Source organism: Rattus norvegicus, chromosome 2 (assembly GCF_036323735.1).
Source record: "Rattus norvegicus strain BN/NHsdMcwi chromosome 2, GRCr8, whole genome shotgun sequence".
Taxonomy (NCBI): domain Eukaryota; kingdom Metazoa; phylum Chordata; class Mammalia; order Rodentia; family Muridae; genus Rattus; species Rattus norvegicus.
Genome location: NC_086020.1, coordinates 80,588,564 through 80,601,000, shown reverse-complemented (window position 1 = coordinate 80,601,000; position 12,437 = coordinate 80,588,564). Strand labels below are relative to the sequence as shown.

Sequence of the window (12,437 nt, the reverse complement as noted above, 5' to 3'; positions counted from 1 at the left end):
ATGAAACTAAGGATGTGGGGGGAGGGAAAACTTTGTAAACAAGGATACAAGTATGGAAAGGGGGCAAGAGGAGTTCAAAAATAAACTGATGTATTAATGACCAGCTCATTTTCTATAAATTCAAGAGGAAAAAGGCTTATTTAAGGAAATACATCTGACCCTGACGGATGCTGTCACATGTGTTACATCATTTATAAAGTCACTGAAGTTTCCATGCCACAGATGTATGACCCCCCCCTCCTCTGAAAGAGGTTGGAACATTTATCTTCTATCAATTCAAATCGTCATCATATACAGGAATTGGTTCATTTTGCTTTGTTTTGGTTTTGCATGTTTCTTCTCTGGGGGGGGGGGGCAATGATCTTCTAAGGGTAAAACCTATTATGTGATAGAGTGTTCCTGTCTTGTTTAGAGTAAAATCTACTAGTCACATGTTTTATGCTGTAAATGAATACTGTTTTAATAGCTTGATAAAATCAGTTGATAAATAGTTGGGGGTTTTGTGTGTTAGCCAGTTTTCCAAAGTAGGATAATTTACAATACCGTCAACTTGGAGTTTTTATATAAGAGTCGGTAAAATGTGTTTGAGCATAGTGTCCCTCGGAGTACTCATGATAATGTTATTAAACCTGAGTTATTGAGCTTTTGGGCAACATTTCCATCTAAATTAATAGGATTCAGCCTGAAGGAAAAAGAGCATATTAACTAAGGCTCCTTGGAGAAATAGCTAATTTCAAGTGTGGAGGAGGAACGTACAGCATGAGCTAACACAACGTGATCCGCCAAAAGCTACAGAGAGCCAAAATGTGTTTCAAGGACCCAGGAGCTACCTTGCAGGGGTTCCTGACTTTCCCTAATATGGGACAAATTGAGCACCAGAATGCTCTATTAATAATGCATGATATCCTATAATCCACTGAGTAAAAAGAAAATTGAATGTCCATACCCATTGAATAAGTAAATGGAGAAAGGGAGATACTTAGAGAAAGCTGCCCATTACATACAGAAAAACAACAGAAGCAAAAGAGAGAAAGAAGCTTCGGCGACAAGCCCCACTCCACAGCAAAAATGTAGTAGTCCTGACAGGAAACCATCGAAGAGAACTTTTTTTTAAGGCTTGTTTTATTTTGATGACTGATCTGTGTGAGGCCTCAGCCAGGCCACTATGTACAGACATGAGGGAAGCTTTATTTCTTGGTCTCTTCCTCCGTGGACAGAATCTTGATGATCTCTTCCTTCTTGGCCTGGAGGCGCTCCTCCCGGTGCTTTCATGCTTCCTTGGTCTAAGACCTGCGAGCCTCAGACTGGTCAGCCAGTAGCTTCTTGAGGGCCTTGTCTGCCTTCAAGTTTGTGGATGTGCTCCACTTGTTTTTAAATACATTCTCTTTGACTTTCAGGTACAGGCTGTGATACATATGGCGGTCAATCTTCTTAGATTCCGGGTATCTCCTGAGAAGCCAGCGCAGGATCCTTAACCTTCTCATCCAGGTCACCTTCTTGGGCATCCCAGCGTTGGCAGTACCCTTCCTCTTCCCTATGCCCATATGCCTGCCCTTCTATCAGACCAAGGTGCTTTTCCAGCAGCGATCCCGGAAATGGACAGTCACAGACTTCTGGATGATCAGCCCATCTTTGATCAGCTTCCTGATCTGCTCACGAGAGTTGGCATTGGCGACTTCATTGGTCTCATTGGTGGTTCAACCATACCTCCTTTTTACCACAGCGGAGGACATTAGAAGCAAGCCTCTTCTGTAGCCTGAGCATACTCACGGCTGCCTGAACTCTAAGAGTTGTGATAAAGACGCTGAAGTGTAGTTCTCTGTAGTTGATGGTTTCTGGCAGGAGTGCTGGTGGGGAAGGGCTTGGTTTTCTTTAAGGAACTGGCCCAGGGAGTCTGGCAATGCTCCAGTGAGTATATAGGCAACACAGCACAATTATGTTGGTTTTTGAGGGGAACCACAAGGGAGGGAGAGCAGACCTGGGAGAACTAGGAAGTGAGCATCATCAGAGTGCATTATGTGAAATACTCAGTAAAAAGGTTATGTTGGAAAGCAAAAATTTACCCTTTCATCTGGTATCTTAGGATCTCTACTGCTGCAACAAAACAAGCTGAGGAACAAAGGGGTTTGGATGATTCTTCCATACTGGTGTTCATTATGGAAGGAGATGAGGACAGGAACTCAAGCATAGCAGGACCCTGGAGACAGGAACTGATACAGAAGCCATGAAGGGATGCTGCTTACTGGCTCGCTTGCCCTGATTTGCTCAGGATGTATTATTATAGAACCCAGGACCACCAGCCTGGGGATGGCACCACCCACCATAGGCTGGGCCCCTCCCCCCATGGATCCCTAATTGAGAAAATGCCTTTCAGCTGGATCTCATGGAGGCATTTCCTCAGCTGAAGCTCCTTCCTCTCTGATGACTCCAGCTTATGTCAAGCTGACACAAACCAACCAATACAAAAGGTTGTCCCTTGGTATTCCTGTAGGGCTGCTTCCAGGCCCCCAGTGGGAACCAAAATCCCCAGATGTTCAAGTCCTGTATCAGTGATTGTGCAGGGATTCTGTAGACCTCTATACCTCCAAGCATGTTAGACCCTTTCTCAGCTACGCATAATGTGTGTGGCATCACATAAATGCCAAGCAATTACTGTATTAGATTATGCACCTCATAAATGCTAAGTAAGAGCTATGCTAGGTTATGTGGGAAATCATCCTCAGGAAACATGTACACGTTCAAGAGAGATGCAACTTTCCATGTGTGGCTAAGCGAATCCAGGCTATGACATCCGAAGACACAGAGAACCAAAGGCCATAGAGTCCAGCAAGTATCAACGACTATGAAGTAGGGTGCATACGTGAAAAATAGTATTTTCTAGAAGATTACATGCAAATTATAAGGGGAAGTGATTGTTAGTTAAGAAGTCTTAGACTGGAAGATGGTTCTGCAGATAAAAGTACTTACTTATCTTGCAAGCCTGAACAGTCTGAGTTTAATCCCCGGAACACACAGAAAGGTGAAGGAGAGAACTGACTCCACAGAGTTGCCCCCTGACCTCCAAAAGCACTCCGTGGTAGATATCCACTCCCCTCTCCAGCACACACACCCCGCACGCTCACACAAAATCATAATAAACGAAATAAAGAAACCTTACAGACACTACTTCAGAGTCAAGATCAGAGTTAATTATGGGACACACGGATAGTGTGCCTCCCAGTGTCACATTGGCAAGAGTAAATATATCCAGTACAGTATTTTGTCCCAAATAGATAGCTTGTGTACGTTCATCTGGAAATGTCATACTAAATCAAAATAAGCAAAAGTCTGCCAAATAACTGGCTTTTTAAGTAAGTCAGGATTTTCTATGTAGTCCTGCCATCCCCAAACTCATGCTTTTTCTCCCTCTGCCTCCTGATTGTGAGGCTTACAGGCATGCACAAACACACCTAGCTTGTAATCTCTCGAAGTCTACAACATGAGGGGGGTTAAAACTGAAGGATTATTCTCACTTAATGCTGAGGGGAAAACTCTACCAGCTAAACACAGTGCAAGAGTTTGGGCCAAGCTCTGGAATGGGGCAAAGCAGACAGGAGTCACCACACAATTATTAGAGCAAGGAATGAGGTCTGAACAGGATTAAATAATTGATACCCATATTGTCTCAAGTTAAAGTCCTGGGATTTGGTGTCCATACTGTGGCTTTTTAACAGACTATGTTTGGGGGAACGTAACGACAGCATTCAGGGGTAGAGAGTAAGGTATCTGCAGTAAACTCAAATGGTTCAAGAAAAGCAATATGGATCAACATTAGCAATGAATGAATCTAGGCAAAGTGAACTCAGATATTCCTTGTGCTGGTCTTGTCACTTGTGCATATTTGGTTATTAAACGGACTTTTAATATACCCTTCAGTCCCATATAGTGCCACTAGCCTACAATATTACTTTGGATGAAGAAAGATAATAAAGGCCCCTGGTAAAGTCACCTCTGTGCCATGGATTTGCACTTCCAGCGTCCCGTTCCACTTCACCCCAACACAAAAGAGAACTTTTGGAAAGGCTGGTTGATATGATAGGTGAGAGGGCTGCCCTGTCAGCATCCCCCACATCCCTGCTCTCCCTGTGTGCTCTTTCCTTCTCCATATTTGTTGTGCTTGGCCCATGGGATAAATTTGGAAAGTGGGATATTAGTGAGCAAAGTACAAGTAGAAATCTGGGACATGACTTGTCCTTTGAGCTGTGCTTGCCCTTTAGAACTTCTGCCATTATTATAGGAAAAAAGACACTGGGTAAAGCATTGCTGGTTCAGGGATGGTGAGAGGCACGCCTTCAGAGAGAGTAAGACTTCAGCCAAGGATGTCTGCATCCAGCCTAGGTCCTCCACAGAACCCATGATGAACCAATCTATGGATGAATCTTGTCAGATGCGGGTTTTAGAGCCATGTGTTAAACAACATTGTAGAAAAATAGATAACAGATACAACTAACATTTCCGAAAACCCTCAGAGAATGATGTGAGGCCAGAAGTTCAGCCAGACATGTTTTCGTGGTTCCTTATATCAATTGTGTACCAAAGAACATTTCCAAATATGTATAGCCTTGTTAAACATCATGATGGCTCGTGAATACTTCTTGTATATTTTCTGAATCATAAAACAAATATGTCTAGAGTATAAAAGACGACTGTGCTTTTATTTTCATTGCTCAGTAATTGGTAATCTGGCATATTTAATTAGCCTTCCTGTTTACTAGTTCGGTTGAGTGGTAGTACAATTTGTCAACTTCAATAATCATAAGAAATATTTAATATACATGCATTTATTTTAATGTTATTAAGTAGAGGCATTGCTTGAATATCACTAGTTCTAATATCAGATGATAAAAAAATCAATTCTATTAAAATTTGAATGAATTTTCCATTATTGGCTTTTTTTTACTCAACTGTGTTCTAAGACACAAGAGAATAGATTTACTTTTGTATTTAATTCTCTAATTCAAAATAAAAAAATGTACCTCAATTTTTAGATCTAAAGCAAGTTTCCAATTTAAATATAAGAGTAAATTAGTTTCCCCAATTACTAGAAATACTCTGATATTTGTTATAACATGAAGGACAGATTCTCTTACAATAACAAATAATTTCTTAGCTTTTATTTAGTTCTATTTCCCTGAAAAGTAAATGTATGAAAAGCATTTTGACATCTTATCATTGTCTTATAGCACAATGGTTAATCCTTGATTTTGAAACCCTTTTTGGTTAAGTAATAGCCCCTGATGTAGTTTGAGCTAAGCAAAATCTATTCAAAGAAATGAACACTAATGAACAGAGAAGATAGTTCAGTGGACAAACCAAAGTTCAGATCCCCTCAGCCTATATAAACTAGATGTGACAGTATGCACCTGCCTTCCCAAAGCCCCTAAGGCAAGAAGATGTAAAACGAAGACAAGTGGATCTCAGAAGCTAACTGTCCTTAAGCATCAATGAACAACAAGAGACCCTGCCTCAAAACAAGTTTGAAGGCTAGGATCTAAGGATATCTATCCCCTCTACACAGGCACCATACATAAAGCCTGCACTCACTTAAAAACAATCAGACACACCTGTACACTACACAGATACAAACACACACAGAGAGACAGAGACAGAGACAGAGGAACAGAGGGACACAAAGAGAAGAATCTATTCATATGCAAACCAAGAACACACTATACAGATACAGACACACACACACACACACACACACACACACACACAGAAGAATGTACTAATCTACAATCAGAGAACACACTTGCGCACAACATAGATACAAACAAATATATATACACAGACATCCACACACAGAAAGAGACATACACAGAGGACGAAACGAGGTGGAAACATGAAGTTAATACCTAGCAAAATCCTGCTGTCTCTTTAATGCTAGGCTAGATGAATTCATGTGTTTTTCTATTTGGGTTTGTTGATTATTTGTTGCTTTATTTGTTTGTTTTTTAAGACAGGGTCTGACCAAAGGAGCCAAAACCATCAAATGGAAAAAAGATAGCATTTTCAGCAAATGGTGCTGGTTCAACTGGAGGTCAACATGTAGAAGAATGCAGATTGATCCATGCTTATCACCCTGTACAAAGCTTAAGTCCAAGTGGATCAAGGACCTCCACATCAAACCAGATACACTCAAACTAATAGAAGAAAAACTAGGGAAGCATCTGGAACACATAAGCACTGGAAAAAATTTCCTGAACAAAACACCAATGGCTTATGCTCTAAGATCAAGAATCGACAAATGGGATCTCATAAAACTGCAAAGCTTCTGTAAGGCAAAGGACACTGTGGTTAGGACAAAACGGCAACCAACAGATTGGGAAAAGATCTTTACCAATCCTACAACAGATAGAGGCCTTATATCCAAAATATACAAAGAACTCAAGAAGTTAGACCGCAGGGAGACAAATAACCCTATTAAAAATGGGGTTCAGAGCTAAACAAAGAATTCACAGCTGAGGAACGCCAAATGGCTGAGAAGCACCTAAAGAAATGTTCAACATCTTTAGTCATAAGGGAAATGCAAATCAAAACAACCCTGAGATTTCACCTCACACCAGTGAGAATGGCTAAGATCAAAAACTCAGATGACAGCAGATGCTGGCGAGGATGCGGAGAAAGAGGAACACTCCTCCATTGTTGGTGTGATTGCAGACTGGTACAACCATTCTGGAAATCAGTCTGGAGGTTCCTCAGAAAATTGGACATTGAACTGCCTGAGGATCCAGCTATACCTCTCTTGGGCATATACCCAAAAGATGCCCCAACATATAAAAAAGTCACGTGCTCCACTATGTACATCGCAGCCTTATTTATAATAGCCAGAAGCTGGACTCATTGATAAGTGGCTATTAGCCCAAATGCTTGAATTACCCTAGATGCCTAGAACAAATGAAACTCAAGACAGATGATCACAATATGAATGCTTCACTCCTTCTTTAAAAGGGGAACAAGAATACCCTTGGCAGGGAATAGAGAGGCAAAGATTAAAACAGACACAGAGGGAACACCCATTCAGAGCCTGCCCCACATGTGGCCCATGCATATACAGCCATCCAATTAGACAAGATGGATGAAGCAAAGAAGTGCAGGCCGACAGGAGCCGGATGTAGATCTCTCCCGAGAGACACAGCCAGAATACAGCAAACACAGAGGCGAACCACTGAATTGAGAATAGGACCCCCGTTGAAGGAATCAGAGAAAGGACTGGAAGAGCTTGAAGGGGCTCGAGACCCCAAAAGTACAACAATGCCAAGCAACCAGAGCTTCCAGGGACTAAGCCACTACCTAAATACTATACATGGACTGACCATGGACTCTGACCCCATAGGTAGCAATGAATGTCCTAGTAAGAGCACCAGTGGAAGGGGAAGCCATGGGTCCTGCTAAGACTGAACCCCCAGTGAACGTGATTGTTGGGGGGAGGGCGACAAGGGGGGGAGGATGGGGAGTGGAACACCCATAAGGAAGGGGAGGGGGGAGGGGAATGTTTACCCAGAAACCGGGAAAGGGAATAACACTCGAAATGTATATAAGAAATACTCAAGTTAATAAAAAAAAAAAAGAAAGAAAGAAAAAAAAAAGAAATGGCACCTATATTGATAAATTTCATTACATTCTTCCCCTTTTCCCTTTTCTTTACCTTTTTTTATTTGAATTCTGAGACAGTCTTCTTAGTCTGTAATATATAGCAATGTAGCCATATGTATTTTTCATTAATACATATTTTATTATTGTCTGCAAACAGCAAAACAGTCATGATCTTCAAGTTTGATTTATTGTTTTAGCTAGTGATTCATTTTAACAGACACTCAAACACTACATCCATGACTTTGAAACATGTGTTCATTAGTACACAGGTGTTTGGGTATTTAAATAGTCAAAAGTCACTGGGTGACATTAGTGACGTGTATAATTTAAGGCAAGGGAAAGAGTTTTTGATTATATTTTTTACATACTTATATACATAATAAATAAAATGAAACAAACAAACAAAAAAAAAAAAGACAGGGTCTGACAACACAACCTGGCTGGCCTAGAACTTGCTATGCAGAACAGGGAGACTTGTAGCTCACTGACATCTGTCAGCCTCTGCCTCCGACTGCTGGCATTAAAGAAGTGTACCGCCATGCCCTACTTGGCTTTTTTGTTCCTTTGAAATAACTGGCAAAAATAAATAATGATGAACTCCCTAAAACGCAGTCCCATTTATTCTAAAGACTGGGTAGGGTTTTCCTCCTGTGTATGAGTAGGAGATCACTTACAGGCACTGGAGTTTGAAATAGCTCTACCGATATTGTTTACGAAGCCGAAATGTTCTTTTTCTGTTTCATATTTGCATTAAAGAGAGGAGACAAAAGGGATGTGAAGTAAAGGGTGAGAATCAAACCTGAAAGAATGGAACAGGAAAGTGACTGACGGGAGAAATACATGAAGCATATATTTGAGCTAATTTCATAATAACACAGCTCTGGTAAACAACTGGAGAGATACAATTAATTTTTATAAGATAAATGGCAGTGTCTCCTTTTATGCTGTCATTAAAAATAGTCTTCTTCTATCTTAATTGGATAAAAGGGACTCCCTAATTCAGAAATTAAAAGCAAGTATTCTTCCCAAAGGAGGTCACCCCAAGCCTTCCCATCCTAAATGTGTCTGCATTAGGTGCACGAAAGCAGCGTACTTGAGCCAGCCAGTGGTGTTGCATGCCTTCAATCCTAAGGAGGCAGAGGTAGTTGAATCTCTAGGTTAGAGGCCAGCCTGGTCTACAGAGTGAGTTCCAGGACAGCCAGGGCTACACAGAGAAATCCTGTCTCAAAAAACAAAAAACAAAGAAACAAAAATAAATAAACAAAAAAAATCAAAGTCTCAAGAAACAGCACAGCTGAAGGGGTGGAAAGAGTGTAAGAATCAGAGAATCAGTGGATTTGCTGTAAAACTGTGTCTCCTAGTAATGTCAGAGGTGACAACCATAGAGCATTGCCAACATGAGTGCTCAAATGTGACAAAGAATGTGTCTCTTAGAGAAAAGTACCTAAGGACGCACCCTACACAAAGAACTATAGGCAACCGAGGAAAGATGAAAGCAGGAGAGGTGTTCTTACTAGGGACAAGCACACCAATTGGTTGTTCAGTGCCAAGTGGTCATCCCTGAAAATATGCATACAAATAACAGTATATGGACTGAAAATGTTATATTTAGAAATAAATGTTGTGGTGGTTTGAATAGGAGTGACCCCCATAGATTCCATGTCTGAATGCTTGGCCATAGGGAGTGGCTCTATTAGGAGGTATGGCCTTGCTGGAGGAAATGAATTGCTATGGAGGCAGGTTTTGAGGTCTCCTATATTCAAGGTTTACCCAGTGTGGCACACAGTAACCTTCTGCTGCCTATAGACCAAGATGTAGAACTCTCAGCGCCTTCTCCAGCATTGTGTCTGCCTGCATGCCGTCGTGCTTCCTGCCATGATGATAATGGACTGAACCTCTGAAAGTGTAAGCCAGACCCAATTAAGTATTTTCCTTTGTAAGAGTTGCCATGGACATCATAGCAGTGAAACCCTAAGACAGATACACACACACACACACACACACACACACACACACACAAAATAACAATTAATGGAAAAGGAGATCATGAATTTGAAGGAAAGCAGCAAAGGGTATATGAGATAGTCTGAAGGGAGGCAAGAGGAGAGAAAAACATCATAATTACATCCTAATATCAAACCAAATTAAATTTAAAAAAGAAACATATCCAGTTTTTTAAAAATTTTTATTATTATTTATGAGTACACTGTAGCTGTCTTCAGCCACTCCAGAAGAGGACATCGGATTCCATTACAGATGGGTGTGAGCCACCATGTGGTTGCTGGGAATTGAACTCAGGACATCTGGAAGAGCAGTCGGTGCTCCTAACTGCTGAGCCATCTCTCCCGAACAAGAAAAAATAATGACAACCACTCCAACTGAGCGGCAGCGTTCCGAGCCTACTCCACAGCCTCCAACAAGCAACTGTAGGACAAAACTATTACCCAGTGAGACTTGAGATCATTCTTATAACAAAGGAAATCAGGACTTGATTTTATACCACTGCAGGAGGGCGATGTTTAACAAATGTTGACACCTTAAGTGCGATATAAATGGTATCTATTTTAATTCATTGTCTCATGGCCGGGATCAAACTCCTGAGAACAAGCAGCTCTAAAGAGGGAAGACTTAGTCGTGCTCATTATTTGAAGGTCTCCCATCAGGTCACGAAAGGCATGGCAGCATGATGGGCACATGGCTGCTTGCTCACATCTGTGTGTGTGTAAAAAACAGCTCAGACAGGAAATAGGACCAGGCTGTAAGTCTCAAAACCCACTCCCACCTCAACCCCAAAGATCTATTTCCTCCAGTGAGGCCCCACCTTCCAAAGGTTCTATAATTTCTCCAAACACTACCAAAAGCAGAAGATCAAATATGCAAGCCCAAGTCAATGGGGGACATTCTTACACCTAAAATATAATAGTTTCAGAAGTGGCATCAATGTGTCACTGCAGACTTCCCTATGAAGCAAGGTGACTATGTCATCAAAAACTCAGGGAATTCACAAGTCATCCACAGTGGCACGAGGCCTCTTAAAATCAGAACACACTGACAGAGCTGGAGGGTTGACTCAGCTGTTGAAAGCATTTTTTGTTCTTGCAGAGGTCCCAGGTTCTTTTCCCAGCACCCACATGGTGGTTTACACCCATTTGTAATTCTAGTTCCAGGGTCTAATGTCCTCTTCTGACTTCTGCAGATACCAGGTACGCATAAGCTGCCTGTGCACATGAAGTAATAAAATAAATTAATCTAAAATAAATTTTAAAAATATCAATACACCAATGGCTGCAGTATTACAATAATTATTTACTTTTGAACTTTTAAAGCTTTGTCTGTCTTTATTTTATGTGTATTGGTGTTTTGCTGGGATGTGTGAGGGTGGAACTGGGGTTACAGACAGTTATGAGCTGCCATGTGGGAGCTGCTCTTCCAGAAAACATCTAAGCCATCTCTCCAGCCATGTACTGATTATTTTCAAAGTCCTTGACATCAAAGAAGCCATACAAATACATCTATGAGGGAGAATCCACTCTACTATCTGTAATTCAGATTTGCAACTACAAACCAGTTGGTACAGAAATCATTTTAGTGAAGATACCTGATAGCATGGTGGACTAACTAAAGAGGAAATAGAAGGCAGCCATGTGGCTCTGTAGTACAGAATGTGACTGGCTCTTACAGAGGACCCACGTTCAGTTCTCAGCATTCATAGCAGGGAACACATAAGGCTTGTAACTCCAGCTCCGTGTGATCGGACACCTTCTTCTGGTCTCCATGAGCATTCTACTATTGTGTATGTGTGCATACACAAACATAAAGCACAGAGAGAGAGAGAGAGAGAGAGAGAGAGAGGGAGAGAGAGAGAGAGAGAGAGAGAGAGATGCACATATACACATAATTTTTAAAATAAAATATTTTAAAAACACAAAATAATGGTTATAAATAAAATATAGAAATGGAATGGATATTCATAATAGAACTTTGGTCATATGCTAAACTGTATTGACCAAAAATGAATATATCTGACATGAATTTGCAGACACTTTAGAACTTCAATAGATAATGCTTACTACATTGGTCTAATAATGTCAGTGTTTATTGGTTAATTAGCTATCTTTAACACTTTTAAGGTTATTTTCCCTTATTTTCTGAATCAGGGTTTGGAAGTGACAAGATACTGCACCCCACCAATCCGAAGCATCAGGATGGCCTACCCACACGTCTCGGAATAGCTGCTGTTTTCTGGCCTCTTATCCTATGCCAGGCGATGACGCATGACTCAAACTGAGCTGTCTCGTTCCACAGCTTACTCATTCATGAAAACCACATCTAACTGTGGTTTCAGTGCTTTCCTCGTATAATGTCTGACCCTCTCTGGCTCTAGCTGGCAATGACTTTGAAGTCTTTGGTCCTTATGCTATGATCTCAGCATTTGTCATCTCCAAAACCCACGTTTGAATTTAATTGCAATTGTAACAGAATTAGGAAATGTGACAAAAAAAAAAAAAAAAAAAAAAAAAAAACCTAGGCCATGCAGGCTAAACTATAATGGGTGGGAATAACACCATTTCGACAGGATCTCTTGTCTCTTACCCTACTGCCTTTTTCCATGTAAAGGTTCAGGCAAATTACAAGGTGTCACATTGCAAAACAAGGACAGACAGCTTTATCAAATACTAAAACTGTTGGTGTCCCTGGCTGAGGAATTGCACCCTCCAAAGCTGCCAGCAATAAATTTATGTTAGCATCTTATCAGACAGTTATGTTCTACTATAGAGGCATAAATGAACTAAGATACTTTA

The 12,437-nt window shown here is 40.9% G+C and overlaps 1 pseudogene; it reads right to left on the bottom strand.

Moving 5' to 3' along the window:
* Nucleotides 1-1,187: 1,187 nt before the first annotated feature.
* Nucleotides 1,188-1,764, bottom strand: Rpl19-ps11 (ribosomal protein L19, pseudogene 11; annotated as a pseudogene).
* Between the last annotated feature and the right edge of the window lie 10,673 nt (nt 1,765-12,437).